General features: G+C 40.9%; 1 protein-coding gene across 1 annotated transcript in view; it reads left to right on the top strand.

Annotated features, from left to right (window-relative positions):
* Positions 1-18,686, top strand: part of susd6 (sushi domain containing 6) — a 41,173-nt gene that overhangs the window by 8,554 nt on the left and 13,933 nt on the right. The window lies entirely within an intron of this gene.

Raw genomic sequence — 18,686 nt, 5'->3', positions numbered from 1 at the left:
TGATACACATCGACTAGACCGCCATCTTCGCCCGTCTCGTGAATTGATTGAGGTTATTTTCCCCTGCTGTCTTGCAGGTCAGTTTGATTAAATTGGCTTCCTTTACCCTTGGGTCGGTCAGGTTGCTCTGCCTCAATCCCACCCACACTGCAAATCCATTCACTGCCCTAATGAGACACAACTGTTTCCTCTGCTGTATCGAGTGAAACAGAGAGATGATGTTGTCTGCGGTCACATTGCTGTCATAAGGTTTTAAGCAGCTGTTACATTTAGCGTCCTCAGATAGCTTTCAGCAGGGCTGGCGCGCTTTGCTTATTGCCCCACAACAACCTTCAGATCAAGTTATGATCTTAAATGATTAATTTTGAATTCGAGGTATCTGGTTTTCAAACGTATCGATTGTCGTCTAGTGGAGGGAAATTGGGTTCACAATTGGAAGTTAACCCTTTGAAACATGGAGTGACATCACTTTCCTTGTGCTTCTCTCAGATGCCTTTAACAAGTGTTTAAACATTTGAACGCGGAGCAAATTGGTGCACTTTCTTTGAAAACATGGGAAAAAAGGCAGTGAGCAACTTGGTGAGAAATGTTCCACAAATTGCAAGAATTTAGTAGATTTAGAAACTTATTTTTAAAAAGCTAGGGAAAATGTTTAGGGGAAAAAAAGGAAGGGAAAATTATATTTAATGACATATTAATGATTTTGTGAAAATTCTGTTACAAAGTTCTTCTATTTTTTTCAAGCACTTTTTCCAGGTCATTTCCTTGTTTGTTTGTTTTTTATAAACTTTCATTTTCTTCTTTCTCTTTTTTTTCTCCCTTTTCTTTACTTTAAAATTTTTTTTTTTTTTACTAATTTTCTGGTAATTTCTTGCAAATTTTGTGGTCATCTCTTCTTTTATGGCTCATTGCTTTCTTCCCATGTTTTTGAAAGAAATCAGGCCAATTTTCTCAGGTTTCAAAAGGTTAAAGTAAACACAGATATTTATCAGTCACCACAGGACCTATAGAGCTCGTGTCCTTTTTGTTTCCTGCAAAGAAATACAGTGTTAATGGAATGTACTCACTGAACTCTGTCACTTGTGCCAGCTTTCCTTTCACTTTAGCCATCCAATGTTCCACGCGAGCTGCGATGTACCTTTTTGTGTTTCAGTACACCGGTGCAAAGTTAAATAAGATCAGCCCATCTCTCTCTCTCCCTGTATCCCTTCTGCTGCAGTTTCTCATGCACATTTATTTATTTAAGGCATTCAAGAAAGTTAATCAATTAAAGCCTTAAAAACATCTCGGGAGCCTTAAACCTCTCCTTGCACACACCCCCAAACACACACACACACACATGCCTACCCACACACACTCCCCTCACATAGCCAGCTTGTGAAATGTGCCAGATGTCCTTGCCACAGAGAGGAGGCAGGCAGACCGTGTATGTGTGAATAAGGAAATGTGTGCAAGGAGAGGTTTAAGGCTCCCGAGATGTTTTTAAGGCTTTAATTGATTAACTTTCTTGAATGCCTTAAATAAATAAATGTGCATGAGAAACTGCAGCAGAAGGGATACAGGGAGAGAGAGAGATGGGCTGATGGGCAGCGGAGAGGGAGGGAACTGCTGATCCCAAGTGTATGGTCTCTCTCTGTGTGTCTTATGTAACACACATGATTCATGTGGAGCCCAGAGGGGCTGGTATCACGCTCACGTTCTACATCCAACACTCACACACAAACACTGCCTACCAATACCGAAGAGATGTGTCCTCAAATCCCTAGCCCACGTGCTCTGTGTATTTGTGTGTATATGTGTTTGGGTGTGCGCTACATGCGCGTGGTATTTGTGGATGATACACACATAACATACAGTATACCGTTGTACACAAACGCTCTGTGAGTCCGTGTACAGACAGACCCTTTAGTGACTATGTTTGTGACAGTTGGTTGGGACAAATGTGTGCTCAAGTATTTTTTTCCCAGTGCCCATGATGCACCTGCGCCTTTAAGACTGCCAGTCAACTGATGGAAAAGGACAGATAGTTCTCCAACACTAGGACTATTTTCAACTGGCTTGTTTAAAGACGATTCATGAACTGTTTGGTCTGAAGCTTTCTAGACCTGCTGTCTCAATAGATACTTTAAGAAACCAGCATGAATAACATGCCCAATCAGAATAATCTTGTTTTTTTTACATAGTTTTTTTGTTTTCATATTGACACTGGTATTATTTAACGTTGTTATTTTCAGGAATGTAATGGAAAATTCCAGGCAGTGCTTTGAGTGAGCTGATAACAATACACAGATTATTTTTAGGCACTGTCATAGGTGTGTATTTGTAGCATAATTACCTCCTCATAGTACATAGACAAGGCGGTGCTCATGCTGAATCACAGTTCAACAGTCTTGGCTCTTCAAAATGGTATATAGCACTTAAAGTTTGCTCTTACATTAGTATACAATAAGGATTCTAGCTAATCTGTATTAAAATAAACCTCTTCCCTAACCCTTTAATGATGATTGAGCACAGAATTTCGGATTCCTGATGCAGGCAATTCCAACTCAGGCACTGTCGTATGAATATTTTATCAAACATCAGAACCTACTTATGATGAGGAATGAAAGATTTAGAGTTGTAGCTCCTTGATAACAGAAGTAACAGACAAAAGCTTGAGTATTTTTCTGATCAAAGTCCTGATCATACCAGAAAAAAATGACACTTTAATGCTTATTAATAAGAAATAGGTTCTCTTTATTGCAGTAGAAAACAGAGGACACAGCCTAGAAAAGTTGAAATAAATCAGCAGTGGTGGAGTGTTTGTAGACGTAAGACATAACAGCAATCACAGTGCAAAAATAACCAAGACAGGAACTGCAGCATTTACAGCATGGAAGTATGAAATTAAATCTATAATTAGACGTATTAGCATATAGGTGAGGCATATTTAAAGTTCTCATGTTATTAGTTCCTCTGTTCACAGGCCTCCGTCTCTCTCCTGCTCAGCATACATTATTCACATAGGTAATCCCTTGACGTGTTACAGGGATGGAGATTGCTCTGGAAATTTACATGAATATGAAATTTCATTATTGCTGACAGGCTTATTCCAGACTCATACAAATAGCAGTGTGCGGTGTGAATAGAAATGGATACTAAAAACAAAACAAAAACAAAGATACTGTACGTTATTTTAATGTTAGCGCAAAAGCTCTAAACACCCAAGACAGCACGGAGCTGCATTGAACCTCTATTTTTGGTCTATGAAGGTTTGTGTGGATATTACTCTATTAGGAAATTTGGCCTTTAAGTGATGGGAAATAAGATGGAGCGACAAGGTGATAGACAGTAAAGGTCAAGGTAGTGTTTGCTCCCATTTTTAGTTCTTTTCATAAAGAAAGGAAAAGCTATAAGCTTCCTCATTGGTGGCTTCGTGTTCTCTGTGGAAAGGTCAAAACAATTTCTTGTACCTGTTAATACGCTCTGTTAGGGAGTAGTCACAAAGCCTGTTGGGGCCGAGGTATTTTTAGGACCAATCAAAGTCCAAGCCATGTCTTTTTATCTGTTGTTCAGCTGTTCATTGTAAACAGGATTACCAGCAGGGTGTCTGCTGAGCTAAATGGCTGCCTCAAATTTGAGTTTGTGATTTCTGCATATGATTACATTTGTGTTAATGATTCAGGGCATTTTTCCAGAAGTAGCAACATGCTTAAAAAAAAACATCCTCTGCAGTCAGGCAGGGTGCCAGTAAACAAACAGAACAACAAAGCAGCACTCTGGGTTTTGTGTATGCACAAGATAAATGGCATCAGTCTGAAGGCTTTTCAGGGCACGGTGCAAATATCGCTTGTTTCATGTCTTTTCTCAGTCTATCTGACATCCCACTGATGTTGGCTGCATAGAGCTAAGTTCCTAATATGGTGTCAATTCCTTACAGTGAGCCTTTGTGGTTTGTTTTAGAGGATGTGGACCTAGACAGTGAGTCAGAACTGACAGTGTAAAGATGGGAACTCCAAGCGCCAGAGGGTCTAATCACATGATCACATGCCGTGTTTTCTGCTGTACCGGTGTTGTCAGGAGGCAAAAAGACTTGGACCATCCTTGTGGGTCCACTTAAACAGATAAACGATACCCTCTAAATACCCATTGTCTTCTGAAGTTGAGTTAAAGCTGTGCAGGAAAGTGCCAGCGAGGACCAGAAGTCTCCCACAAACAAGCCTGCTGTGTGCTCTGTGTGGCAGTGACGTTTATGTATGTTCTTGTGTGAGAACGGGAAATGGCCTTCCCCCGGCCTGGAAGAAAAGTGGAGTCATAGGGTAAAGTCAAGAGCAGGGGGGAGGAGAGCAAGAGACAAGGAGCAGAGAGCTGCCTCTCTAATTTCCTCTGGGATTCGTGTTTGTTTTTGGCAATCGATTGTTGTCCATTCTTGGCCTGAGTTGAATGCATTTTTGCTCAACCTGATGAGGGCCTACTGCACGGACAGATCCCTTTGTTTTGGCAGGTCTTGCATCACTGTACAGGACCAACCCAAGGATAAGAGGATGTTTTTTTTTTCTCGAAAGTCGAGCCCAAGGAAAAGACTCGACAACTCCCTTTTTCTTTTTAATAAGAGAGTAGACTCCAGTAGCATAGCGTCATTGCTCTGACCACAGAGGAAAATATCTGAATGAGCCATGCCCTACTGCAGGCGTCTTCAAACAGCTGTAGTCTTTGAAACGTCTTACTGTCTTTAGCCAAGCAAAATGGTGTGTGTGTGTGTGTGTGTGTGTGTGAATAAAAAGCCACAGCGTGTGAGTCTGCATGCATATTGTTGGTTTCCACCCCTCGTAGAAAGTTTGCCTGATAGGCTGGGTATACAAACAGTGTAGCCAGAGGAGGGGGGAAACAATGGTTCCTGTGCAATTAACTGCTCAGAATAGTCCCCCGAAGTCCTGTTAGCAAGGCGGTTTGCAGGTAGGCAGGAGTAAAGCAATATGCTGGCTGCTGGCTCTGTTTCTGAAATGTGAGAACAAAGAGGGCTTTGAGGGGGGTGTTGGAAGCCACGGGCCAAACCACAGTGAGCTGGAGCTCCACTAGATCACCAGTCTGCAATTAGGACTGCTAACTCACTGTGTGTTTGTGTGTGTGTGTGTGTGTGTGTGTGTGTGTGTGTGTGTGTGTGTGTGTGTGTGTGTGTGTGTGTGTGTGTGTGTGTGTGAGAGAGAGAGAGAGAGCGTACAGCGCAGCCACTATAATGTCTCGGTTCTTCTTTCTCTCTCTCTCTTTAAGGCTCCAGCCATTAGCCAGGTGAGGCCATCGCCCATTAGCGACAGTCTGGTTGAATCCATCAGCCTTTCTCTTTCATTACCTGTGTGTTTATTACTTGAGCCGTCACTCTCTGCTCTCACCCCGTGCCACTTAACAGCTCTCCCACCCAATCAAACCCTGAAGGGAAACTTTAAGCGCCTCACCAGACAAAGAAATACCCCATGAAAACAGATACCGCAGTGCGAACAGGCAACTCAAGACCATTTCATTCACTCGAAACAGTTGACCAGACAGTTGCATTGCTTGGTAAGGATCCCATATGGCGAGGATTATCATTGGCTGCACATCGCTGCCACTTCACTTGCAGCCTGTTCTCACTCCCAGAGCATCAATGTATGCCCCTTGGGCAGCGTACCCGGCGTCAGTATAGTATAGTCAAACAAATTCCAGACTTTTGACCCGGTAGAGTGTTGTTTGAGACCAGTAAACAACAATATTGGTTGCTGTGTTTGTGCCACTCAGAACCAGGTGATTTTTAGTGACACACTGCTGCCTTTCACACTAAAAGATGGGTCCTTTTTTTAGCAACATCTGCGATCTTTCCCTGACAATACCCAAGAAGTTATGTTGCCTAAACCTAACAGCTGACCCCTTCTTACCAGTGACCCAAGCGGCAAAATTTGACAAGTAGGGAAGAGATCACGTTGTCACCTGCTAAAACCAGGTTTATCACAGGTTGTGTTTTCCAATTTTAATTGACAATTTTATTAGATTTTAAGAGTTTTGAGTGTCTGCGTTTCACATTTTTCTTAAGATAGAGATTTCTTTATCTAAATATGATAATACATTTTTGGTGTAGTTTTGTGTGTGTAGTGTGTTGGCCACCATCTCTTTATTCCTCCATGTATGACAGTTGCTGCGTGGTAAAGGTTAATTAATGTCTAAGCAGGAAGTGGTGGCACCGGCAGCACCAGGTGCACCAACAGTCAAATCTGATAAAATACAAAACATGTTAAATATACAGAGCATTTACAAGCAAGCTGTTAATGGTTATTTGTCATGCTAATGTGGTGGATGTAATGTTACAACCTATGCAGTTATGATTAAAAACACCATGTTACTTTGCATTGTACAAAGCTTTGTTTTTGGGCCTCTCTCCAGAACTTGAGGATTATTTGGAAGCTACATTAAGGCTGGGGAGCTGAGAGGCAGTTCATAAATTGTTTTCCAGTGAAATGTGTGTGGTTGTCTGAAGCAGCAGGCAGTCATAATGATTTCCAAAGGGCCTCATCTGAGGGACCAGCCTGCTGAGTAGAGGACATCTCTGACTAATGAGCTGCTAAATATATCCCCCAGCCTCCTGTCTTCTGTTGCTTTTGCTTCTGTTCTCTTATTCAGTCTTTTATTCATTCTTTTTCTCTATTTTTTTCTTTGCTTTCGTTCTGTGTTTTTGACCATCTTTGTAATTTATTTTTGTGTTTTGTATTTTTTTGAATTTGCATTGTCAAGCTGTCTCCTTAAAATCTTGCCAAGTACATGTTCATGGTAATCTCGCTCTCTTAGAAAAAAAAACTCTGTTCTTTCTCCCATTTTCTTCTCTCTCCTTCGTCTGTCTTGCCTTTTTTCCCTCCTCTTTGATGTGTGTTTTTCAGGCCCACTGAAACAGTGTGGGTTGATTTTTTTGCTACACCGTTAGTCAACAGCCGCATCCTGTTCAAACAAGTTCATCAGTGTACACATAAAGGCACAGAAGCATCCTACACACATGCTGAATTTGCCAATGGTTGAGACATCCACATTGTGTCAGACTGTGAGCAACCATGTCAGAGCTTGTGACGCATGAACAGCATGAATGGTTTTCTGTTCAGCAGTACGGAAGGTCAAAAGGCGATATCTTGTTGACAAGTTGAACGCTTGAGGTTTATTATCCGTCCAGTTTTCTATGGCTTTGTACCATTTTCCCTTAATATAACTGGGACAATTTTAAACTGTAAAGTGCAGAAAAACATCCATATCTTGATTACAGACCAAGGAGATGGCACTTGTCTGCTAACCTTGGTGACAAATAAAGCTGCACTTACTGCAGCTGCTTCACAATAAAGCTTTCCACAGAGCTCCAGACTAACATTGGTTTCACTGGTGCATTTGAAATTTTGTACTGTGCCTTTTGACATCGCAGTACGTTTTTTGTCAGTTCCCATACATATTGGTCATGTCTTAATACATATGCAAATGAATAAATGTGTAAGACCTTGAACCTTGAATTTGTGGAGAAAATTTATGTCACGTACCTTCACGGAAGACAGCATGATTTATTGATGGGTTGGGGGACCATGTTTAACAACTGTAAAACTATATTAAAACATTCATTCACAAACTTTCACACAACTCGTGCTTTATAATATAAAAAAAAGTGAGACTTGGATTATAATGCATGAATTGTGTGAGAGTAAACATCCAATCAATAAATCAATATGTTTGCAGCTTTCTGTCTTTCAAAGTAATTCAGCTTTACTAATTGATATGCAAGTGGTCATTTTGTGGGTGAAGTATTCCCTTAAGGCAAAGACTGTGATGTTGCTTCAGAGAAGGGGTGGGTTTTCACAGCAAGTGGGTGGAGAAAAAATAGTGCTACACACACGCATATAACACACACAAACACACACTTGCAGACTTGCTAAATGTTAGGCACAGCGATGTGAGCAATGAAAATGTGTAGCCACACTTGACAGATTTTTGGTCGTACTCTGGAGCTCTGTTCTAGCAGTTTTTGGCTTCTTAATGTGAAGCAGCAGCGGCAGCAGTAAATGTTTGGCTTGCATTAGCACCTATCTTGAAACAGTAATTAGAAATCCAAGCCACACAAATTCTTAGGTCAGACAGCAGATACTAAAGTACTGACTGCTGAATATAACAAGACTTACTTTTTTAAAAACAGTGTTTATAATGGTGACCATCAGTTTAGCATAACGACAGCTCAACATAGGTCGGCAACTGTCATGTTTGGACCAAAATATTGCCGGTCAGCTAGGTTATCTCTTGCTGGGAATGCACATTGAAGTAAAGAGTGGAAACATATGCAGTATGGTCATGTCTAAACATGCAACTGCTGTAGCAAGACAGTGAAAATGGGGCAATACTGAACTGCACCGCACACAAACCCTCAATCTGATGACTCAGCTTTTAGCTTTAGTCCAACTTTAGCTTTGTGTGAAGCTGTCAAGAACACCTCTACTAGTTTACTTGATAAATAACTTATCCGAAGTGCACATAGGCAACTCAAACACACTCAGGCTGCAGATAAAGCAGACCAGTTGATCTGACAGACTTGCTGATTTTGAGCTGAGGGGAAGGGCTGGGCTGTACATGTGCTATTCGTCTGCTGCATTCGTCTTGCTTGTTGTCTTGGGTGGAGGTGGTGTACAGCTGTTCCTCTTTAACGCAATGCATTTCAGCGGAAACAGCTTCATCGTTGCTGTCTTATTTTTAGGCTTTTTCTGCTTCAGTAGATGTTTAACAGAGATTGTAAATAAGGAGACAAGAGGGGATGACACTCTACAGCCTATGATTCTTTGCTGATTTCACTCCAGAGGGAAGTCAGTCTATAGAGTTTGGATCAGAACAGCACCCCTGGAGCTGTTAGAGATTAAATGCCATCCTTAAAGACACTTTTAGTACTGTGCATAGTTGCTGACTCGTAGGGCTGAGCCTGGGTCCTCCTTTAAAGCATGGCCTCTCTGGTTTCTGCACCACCCTCCTGACACAGCTAGAATTATTTTGCTACTGTGACTACATGATACATGTCTTGATCTCATTTTTACTAGCAGGATGTCCTAATTAAAATTCAATATTTCCTGCCCACCTCTCATTAGTTCCTGTTTTTTGTTTTCCTCTGTCAAGCCTCATCCCTCAAACTGTAACCAGTCCATTAGTATAGATGGAGTGTTGAGATGTTTAGTGGCCAGTTGGCTTAGCTCCACTCTAATGCCCTCTGTCCTTATTACATCATCTGTAAACAGCTCTCTGCAACCAGCAGCAGCCAAAAGGCAAAGGTCTTTGTACGGGCTACACGAGAGTCCATTTGGATAATTGTGTCTGGATTTATGGGAAGCGTGCATGGCTCTGTATGTCATATCCATATTTATTTGTATATCTATTTGTATATGATGTATAAATTAATCTTTGAATTTACATTCAATTTAAAATAACAAATGAACATCACAAGCTATCAGAGTCCAAAGAAATCATTATATGGACAGTTAGTTTGACTAAAAGCCAGAATGCTTTAATAATCCATTTATAATGAGAAATGTGACGGTCTTATCAAGCTCCAAGCTTCAAATATTTATGTATTAATTTTTTTAATTATGAACAAGTAACTGTAGATTTGATCATTTTTATGTTTATAATCTAACCCTTTAAGCACAGAATGTCACAGATTTTTTTTAACAGCTTGTGTTTATATGTGTGGGCTGAAGACATTGTCATTAACTGTAGACGTCAGTTGGATATTTGTCACAAATGTGATAATTTGTAACTTGCTCGGCGCATTTGAAATAACTTGTGATGTAGCTGTTGTTCAGGGGTTGGGCAACATCTAAGTTACAAATAGTGCTGTCAACAATATCAATTTATCATATCGATTTTGAATATTTGAAACAGTTTAAATCCTTATTTTCCATAGTATTGATACACCGAGACAAAGTCAAAAAAGAAAAGTAATTTTTGTTATGTTATCGCCTTGTTATGTTTATCTTTTAGTAAAAAAATGTATGCTGTCAATGTCAATTTTCCCTGTGTTATCAAAAAGGTATTTAATTTTAAATTTAATATTGATATTTTCAAGGTATTGTATTAATGTTAGAAGTTCCTTTATTGTAACAACATTCATTTCAGTATGTGTAAGAAAATAACCATATTATTCATAGCCCTGTACTTCCATTCAAACTTTGTGAAGTTACTGAGGAGTGCAGGTGATTGAACCCTGCTCTTTTACGCTGACAACAGGCCCATCCAGGCTTTGAATGATAATGGAGTATAATATTTGTTTTTCTGTCCACAAACTGTTTCTCTGTGATATAAACAGTACTTTGTATCCTCCTCATGATGATAAACAGTATTTTGTTGGTAGCTCCCTCAATGGACTTCCTACTGACAACGATATCCCCGTCATCCAGTCTTTTTGGCTCAAGTTATATTTGTCCTCCTGAATTTTTGCACTTCGTCAAATTTATTCATCATCCAAAAATACTATGTTTCAGTATGACAGTATGTTCACATATTTCAGTTTGAATTTAGTGTTACCCAGCAACAGCTTTGTCCAACTCGTCTTGATGTGGCTTGCTTGGCTTTTACTTGAGGCTAATGGATAGTTTCCCAGGAGCTTGATATTTTTTCTTTGGGAATGTTTTGTCATTTCTGCCAAATCCAGGTAGAGGCTGTTAATTCTAGCTTTTCTACTCTGTTCAGTAGAACTGACACAGTGAGACCAGTTAATGGTGATGGCCTAATCGACTTTCTTTACCTCTGATCCGCATCCAAGTCCTTTTAATATTTATAGCATCTGATATGCTTGCTAATGCACGTTTATGTGTGAATTTAAATTCCTGGCTGCTATTTTGTGTGCTCATCTGTTCATATGCTCACACTGGTGGTTTTGACGGCAGCAGTTGCTATACACAGAGCAAACAAAGACTCAGAAAAGGATCAGATTTTGAAATACACACAGATACAATCTATCAAAAAATACCTGGATTGTACCCCAGGACAACTTACTGGCAATAATGAGTATAGATGTTGCAAGTGTCCTTACACTTGCAACATCTATGCTTATTTGGCAAGTATGTCCTTAGATCAACATCTCCTTTTGAGTGGTAGCAGCTTCATGTTTTAGCACTTTAAAGTGTATTTTGAGGTGACAGAAATCTGCAATAGACTATATGATGGACTAAACACAAGTCCCTTTCACACATGCACCGCAAACTTCAAATGATCTAGACACCGTCTGAAGAATTAACAGCTAACGAGTGGGCATGTTGATGAAGTTTCTATTTCGAGGCTGGTGTGAAACTGAAAGAAAACAAACATTCGACTATAAAGAAAAAGGGTCAATAACATAAAAACGGCAACAAAATTTCAGATGATAAAATGTATTAATTTCTTTTTGTAAGGGCCAAAGCTATATTTGTCAAACAAAATTAAGGAACAGCAAAATAATCTGTTGATTACCAAACTAAGAACTAGCTGTGGGACCGGAGTGTAATCTGCGTCATGTCCTGTTCCCTGCAAACCAAGTAATTTCAGTAGGTGAGAAAACCACAGACAAACACAATCTCCTGTTGTGTGCTTCATATGTGAAACAGAAACTGTACAATGTTCAGACCTGATTCTCTGAGTTTATACAAGAAAATGGCTACTCAGTATGATGTTTAAGAACAAAGAAGCATTTCTGGCTGCAAAAATCCAATGTTAAGACAGCCAAAATGCAAACTCAAGGCTTCAAAATGAGAGTTCACAAATTAATGGATGACGTCACCGTGGCTACATTAATCATTTTAATACAGTCTATGGTAAGAACCCACTGTTAACCACAATTGGCATACCACTTCTCTCAGCGGAGCAGTCTGCATGTGTTCAGAGGTTATACACTTGCTGCCATTTGTTCTTCCTCGTGGTGACATGCAAGAGCAGTTGCTCTATAAAAGTTTAGTTGGACTGTGTTAGAGTGATGATGGCTGCAACAGCGAGTGCATTGTTGAATCAGCAGAGATGTAACTCAGCGTGTGGGACACCGTTTCAGTCTTTTATTTTTTTTTCCCCTTCTGCCTCTTTGTTTCTTACAGCGATAAATCACCATAACCATGTATCCTAAATCCTGTTCTAAGTCTCCCTGCTCTCTGCAATATGGCTGTTCCATTTACAGTTGTTGTTGTGTTGTCTGTAGGACAGTATGTGCTGCACTATTGCAGTGAACCTGTTAGCCAAACAGTCTAAGCGTGCAGGTACAGATACGTTTGCCATAGAAGAAACACCAGCTGCAGTCTGAGTATTGTCTTACTGCAGTTTTAAAAAGATTTCCATACTATTACAACTTTTTAAACTGCCCTCCCCTCGCTGCTGCTACTACCAACATATCAGCAAGCTAGCCCTGGTAAGCAGGACTGGGATTATCTCCCTGACTTTCACCTTCAACAAATGTCCCAGGCTCAGCACTCATACCTCTGCTAGCTGGCAGGCCCAGGCTGCTGAAATATGATCAGCCCACAGTTGCATTGACAGTTTTTTAGGGGGGGTGGTTGTCTGAACACATGCACGTGTGTGTAGGAGGGGTCCCACACACTCTTTTGTTTTCCTCTGAAAGCTGAGAAGAAGGAATGTCTGCCTCCCAGCTGTCCTCAGCAGTGCGGGTGATAGAAAAGAGAAGGGGGAGCTCACTGTTCGCTAACATCCTTCCATCTGTTACTTGAGGGCAGTGTATGTGTGTGTGTGCGTGCTTATATCTTTGGGGTTGGAAAGAGGGTCACACAATGGTGATATCCCCCTTCACCCCCTGCCCTCACCCATTTTGGCCTCTCATGCATATTTAACCCTTCAAATGCAAAGTTGTCTGTTGTCCTGTTCAGAGGCACGCTGCTTAAATCTGTCGCCGTGCCCCGTCCCTCTGCAAGCAGGGACAATGGGGTGTAATAGCAGCACACGTGGCTTGCTAAATGCATCGGAACAGCAGGGGAGGAGTGGGTGGGGAGACAGAGGATGTTTCTGTCTGTTTAGAGACTTCCTTCACCCAGGGTGTATGCAGTGTGTGTGTTTGTTTCTGTGTGTTGCAGCTGCGGGGAGAGATGTGATGAGCTAAGTTCTCTGGAAACACTCTTCTGGAAACCCACAGCTGCTCGACTCATGTTTTCTGGCAAACTTCCTGTTTACTGTAGAAATGACACTGTTGGCTTGGACACCAGTCTACAATATGGACGCTATTTTGCCTTTTTTAGGATTGTGTGGGGATTACATGAATGCCCAACGCTCAGTCTCACGCTCCTATCCCTAACCATTCAAAACACAGTTGCAGTACAGTAACACAGTTACATTATGTCAGAAAAAGTTGAGTTATTGTGTTAGTCTGATTAAAACTGGACTTTTAAAACACATTTAAACATGCTTGTCTGACTGAAATTGTACTTCATCAAATTTCTTGAAGTCATCTAGATAATGCGATTGGAAATCGAGCTACTCCGTCATGTATACACCTCAGTCAGAACTAAACTGGCCTACTGCTCCTTGTTGGGCAGCACCTCCCTCGGTGTGCAACTTTCAATGGTAGTATTTTGTATATTTCAAATTAAAAAGTCACACCCCAGCCACCCCTCTCCTCTGATAAGTAAAGTGCAGTCCCTTAGAGGGTTTGGGTCAGATTTAGTTAGAGGTAACACATATCAGTGGGGAAACAACCTTCACAAGTGATGTACTGCTTGAGACAGGGCTGCATAAAAACATTTTTTAGCCACCTAAAAAAATCAATGTCAGTTTAAGTGTACACTATATTTGAATGTTTGTTCTGGTTTTCCTTCCACAATAGCTGATGGAGGCAGCAGTAGACCAGGAACGCTGCTGTTCAGTGTTTTTCTCAGTGGAGTCTGGTGGTTTAGATACATCAGCTTTAAATCTCTGTCGGTAAGGGCCGTCTTACAACAAGGTCAAGCAGTGAAAGTACTCTAAATATAGCGTACACCTAAACTGATATAGATTTTTTTAATGTGGCTTAAAACTAATCAGTTAAGGCAGATTAGTTATTAGCTAAGTATTTTAAATAAACACTGTGATACGTTCTATAGCTGAAAGGGGGCATATCTCCACCCACTGCGGCGGAGTAGGACATACTTCCGTCAATAAATCGATTCTCCTCCAGTGCTTGAATAACTGGGATAAGGACAGTAGTCCAATTAAATGGCCTAATCTTGCTATAACTGTAGCGTGTTTGTGCATGTAAACATACTGACAGATAGGATGTCAGTGGGCAACACAAACCTTCTGTTTACAAAGGTGCCTTGGGACACTTACAGCCTACACTTGCATAGTGAGTAAACTGTTTGCCTGTATCTGTGTGTACTCAGGCTTTTGTATAAATGTGCCGGCACCTCCCTCACACTATCTTCCTGCTCTTCATCGTCCTCTGCCTCCTCCCCCCTTCCTCCTCGGTTAGGTCCCTCCACCTTCCCCCAGAGGCCCTGGAGGAGGAGGAACGGCGCTTTTTGAAAAAATGGGTTTCATGCTCTGAGGTTTCAGCTTTGTTCTGCATTCTTTCTGCCCTACAGTAATACAAGTGCACCTTTATAAGCCGTTTTTCTTTTTTCAACATTTTCTTTCCCACAACCTTTTCCCCGTTCAACGAAATCTGCTTTTCTCTTTGAGTCAGTTCCCAGCTGTTATGAGAGGACAGAATATGTAAGCAGAAATGAGTTGGATTGTGTGTGTGTGTGTGTGTGTGTGTGTGTGTGTGTGTGTGTGTGTGTGTGTGTGTGTGTGTGTGTGTGTGTTACAGCATGATGACTTCTCACTCGCTCACTGTCGAATATGACACTGCTACTATCACTCGAGCTGACATTAAGCATCCTATATTGCGGTCCCGTGTCACCCACCCAGGTCAGCATTCAGCGAGTTGTGTCACTTCATGCTCTGTGAAGTGTCTCTCACTGAAAGCTCATCTGTGATGTTTGTGCATGTGTGAAAGAGCGCAAGTGAGAGCAGGAAGCTCACTCGTATACACACCAAATCAAATTTTGCATTTGTTTTGACTCACCGAATCATTTCTTGTTTATCACTTCACTTTCACTGTAACTTAGGTCAGATCATTGTATGATGCTTAAGGTTTACCACACTTTAACCTTCCAATTTTGTATCTGACGTTAGTTCTAGATCAGCGTGGAGGTGGTTTACAGCTGTTTTCTCTTTAGCTGACTGCACTTCAACAGAAACTTCGTCATTGCTGTTTTATTTTTAGGCCGTTTATGCTTCAATAGATGTTCAGTCGAAATTGTATTAACAGGAACAGAGGGGATGACACTTCACAACCCACTTGTCAACCAGTATCCCAGATGTATCATTTTCACCACTTTACTTACGACCAGACTGTTTACTAAAATATTTAGAGTTGAAACAATGTGCTAAATTTATAATAATAAGTGAATCCTCTTCAGTCATTTCCTGGCTCCAGCGTCTCTCTTTATATTATTTTATTTGACTATATCAGAATCCAAATCCGAATCCGGTTTTATTGCCAAGTACATTTACATACACAAGGAATTTGACTTGGTATTTTGGTGCAAAATAATTAACATAAAGGAAGAATAAAAAATACTGAAATTTAATAGTATAAGAGATAAAAATCTAGAAGCAATTTAAAAATATAAAATGTAAAGACAGAATATAAAGAACACAAAATGTATGTACAAATAGTGCAATGAAGGAAGAACAGATGTCCAGGAGTAGTTCTATGTTTGGGTGTTGGACTGTTGTTGCTACCTGGGAGTTTGGGAAATTGTGAGCAGCACTTCTCAAGATTTTTTGACATTTGAATAAATACTTAATCAAGTAATTTAATCCATAAAGAAACAGTCCTGCCTGAGTTAATAATGGTTCAGTTTATGCTGAAACTGTTTGAAGTCCAGTTCAGACCAGAGATTCACAGTGAAACAAAATCATTGTAGAACATTAAAGTTAAAGCGGTGTGAACCAGCCCGTCTCTTGTCAATGGTATGGCCAGCAACTCGGCGTGTCAAGACTCCAGCAGCTGTCACACACTCATATACTAAAAAAAAGTACTTTTACAGTAGTAACTTGTTACAGAGCTGTTGCTATGGAGACAATAAATCGTCTTGTTTCGTCATATTAGTGTTAACTGGCAGGTTTCTTAACGTTGCTGACCGGCTCATTAGTTTGGAGAATGCAGTTTGTGCTGATGTTAAATAGTGTTACGTTATACTGGCAGGTGTTTCTATTGATTTGTCCACCACATTTAGAGCAATTATGTACTTGATACAATGTTAGTAAATAGTGAAAAATGCCAGTTTCTGCAGCCAATGATATTGTCTTCAAATGTCTTGTTTCGTCCGCCCAACAGTCCAAAACCCAAATATTTTTAGTTTAGTCTCATAAAACTGAAATTATGTTAAATGTCTGTCTTAAATGAGTGAATCTTTTATTTATTGCTTGATACATTTCTCAAACTCAGACTGTCAAAAGGGTTGTAGCTGCATTTTCTACTTCCTTTCTACCTCCCCATTCCCTGTCCTTAAGTATATACTATCTGCTGTCCAATAAAGGCAATAAAAGCCCCCCAAAAATTCAGGAAAAAAGACACTTGAGCAACTACTATCAGGCAATGGCAAAAATTGAGCCATCATGTTCTTTCCAACACTACCCCACTGTGGGCTCTGCCACACTGTACTGCACTGTAATAACAACAGCTTGGCTAAAAATCCCGTGGATTATCGGGAGAGATGGGGGAACGTGGCAAAAAACAAAAACACCCTCAGCTCAGAAATGACAGCAACATCATCAGAAACAACAGAGGACTTGGCGAGAGGCCAACAAAGGAACAAAAACATATTTACCAGGCCAAAGAGAGCATCATCATCATCCTCCTCTTTAGCCTAATCCAACATACAACCCTCCCCCGTCACACATAAATACACACACAAATTCCCCTGCTCCTCGACACACTTGAACACACACACTGGAAAACACACCCTCTTTTATGGCCTATTGTTCTACAGAGCAGCCAAACAGCTGGCTGCAGAAGTCATCAGTATCTGATCTGCTTTAGAGTGCTCCCAGCTTGTAATAGAGGATAATTAGAATTTTAATTTGCCTGAGCAAAGAGGGCTAAAACCCTTGTCTCCCCCCCCACCGTCACCCGTGTTTTCCTCAATCCACCCCCCTCGCCGCTCTTAGTGGGCGAGTGCCATCGGTAACAGATGGGGAAAGGGAGATATTCACAGCCAGGCAGGCTCTTCAGAGCAAGGCAGGGGATTTTAACGCCCCCCATGGCCTGAGTCTCCTTCAGCGAGGCCTTAAGGCGCTGGATGTTGGGATTAGCAATCAGCCTCATGGACCTGGCCCTGTCCTGCCCCAGTCCTCCCACTACATGTAGTGCTCCTCCGACCTTTTAGCAATTAAGCCCTTTGATCAGCTTACTGTTGTGTGCAGAGAAGATTTCTAATAGTTTAACCTTTTTATACACCCACTTTATTTAACTCAAATGCCAAAGCTTAAAGGAGAAGTTACCATATTGTAAGTGGATATCTCATCAGTATTAATAGTAAATGCAGTTAACTGAAACCATAGATTCTCAGTGAGTTCTGTATTGACCGAGAGTTTAAGTTTTCCTTCTTGCACAGCCCTTTTAACAGCACCAACATGTACATGGACTGCATCCGAGCTCCTGACGTTCAACCCCCAGATACTCCCAAAACCTGCCCAGCACATCATAAACATGGCTTTGTCAACAAAAAAAAGTAAAGGCTCCTGAAACAACTTACTTCACTGTTTGACTGGAAAACCAGAAAAAAAATTATATTAATCTAATAACAGTACAGTGTTATCAACAACTGACATGCCGCACAATTCAGTGCCTGAAAGCTTTGTGTCTCCACCACAGCCAAAAGCTATTAGATTGTTGGCCAAATCACAGCATTAGGTGACAGAAATTCTCACTCAGTGATCATTTGTCGGTTCCCCCCCGTGAGTTTCCAATCGGCCACAGCTAGCTTAAAAAAAACGGCAAAAATGTGAAAAGCTCCACACGCTGTATTTCCTCGCTTTCTCTCAGCTGACGGTAAGCAGCCACTCGTGGTCAATTCGCAGAGTTGGAAGCATGATAAAATGATAAAAAAACAGCAGGCTATGTACCTGGCCAGTCATCAAATATTTTTTTAATAGTCCAACTGTGTCCCACACATCTCTGTCCAAGTGAGGAGCAAAACTTTCATGCATAGCAACGCTCACATGTGCTCTCTCTGGCCTGTGGCTTAGTCTGCCGGTACACTGTAAAAATGTGCTCTGTCTGCACTGAAGAAGAAATGTTGCCATTTTCACTGGTGGACACGAGGTAGTTTTCAATGCAAGACAAGAGGGAAGATTTGTTTGTGGATGCATGTAGAGGTACAGCACGCCCCCTGGAAAATCAGTGGTGGAGACTAGATACACAAGCTGAAATAGCTTGTAGTTTTTACTGACATCAACGGTTTGCGTAAGTAAAGCAGATTTCAAAGCAACCACCAGAGACAGAGAAAAAATATGTTGTTTTATGTCACACTACACCCCAAACTTGAATCGATGAAGTTAATGTTGAAAAATGGGTCCCCAGTGGACATCGAAAGCAAACATGGGATGATCTCATACGTCTTAAAACACAGATGTGCTCAACATTTCTGTAATTTTTTAAAGATTATGCAGGTATGTTT

This window comes from Plectropomus leopardus, chromosome 16, assembly GCF_008729295.1.
Source record: "Plectropomus leopardus isolate mb chromosome 16, YSFRI_Pleo_2.0, whole genome shotgun sequence".
NCBI lineage: Eukaryota > Metazoa > Chordata > Actinopteri > Perciformes > Serranidae > Plectropomus > Plectropomus leopardus.
The sequence above is the reverse complement of the archived record's forward strand: the minus strand, read 5'-3'. Positions and strand labels throughout refer to the sequence as shown.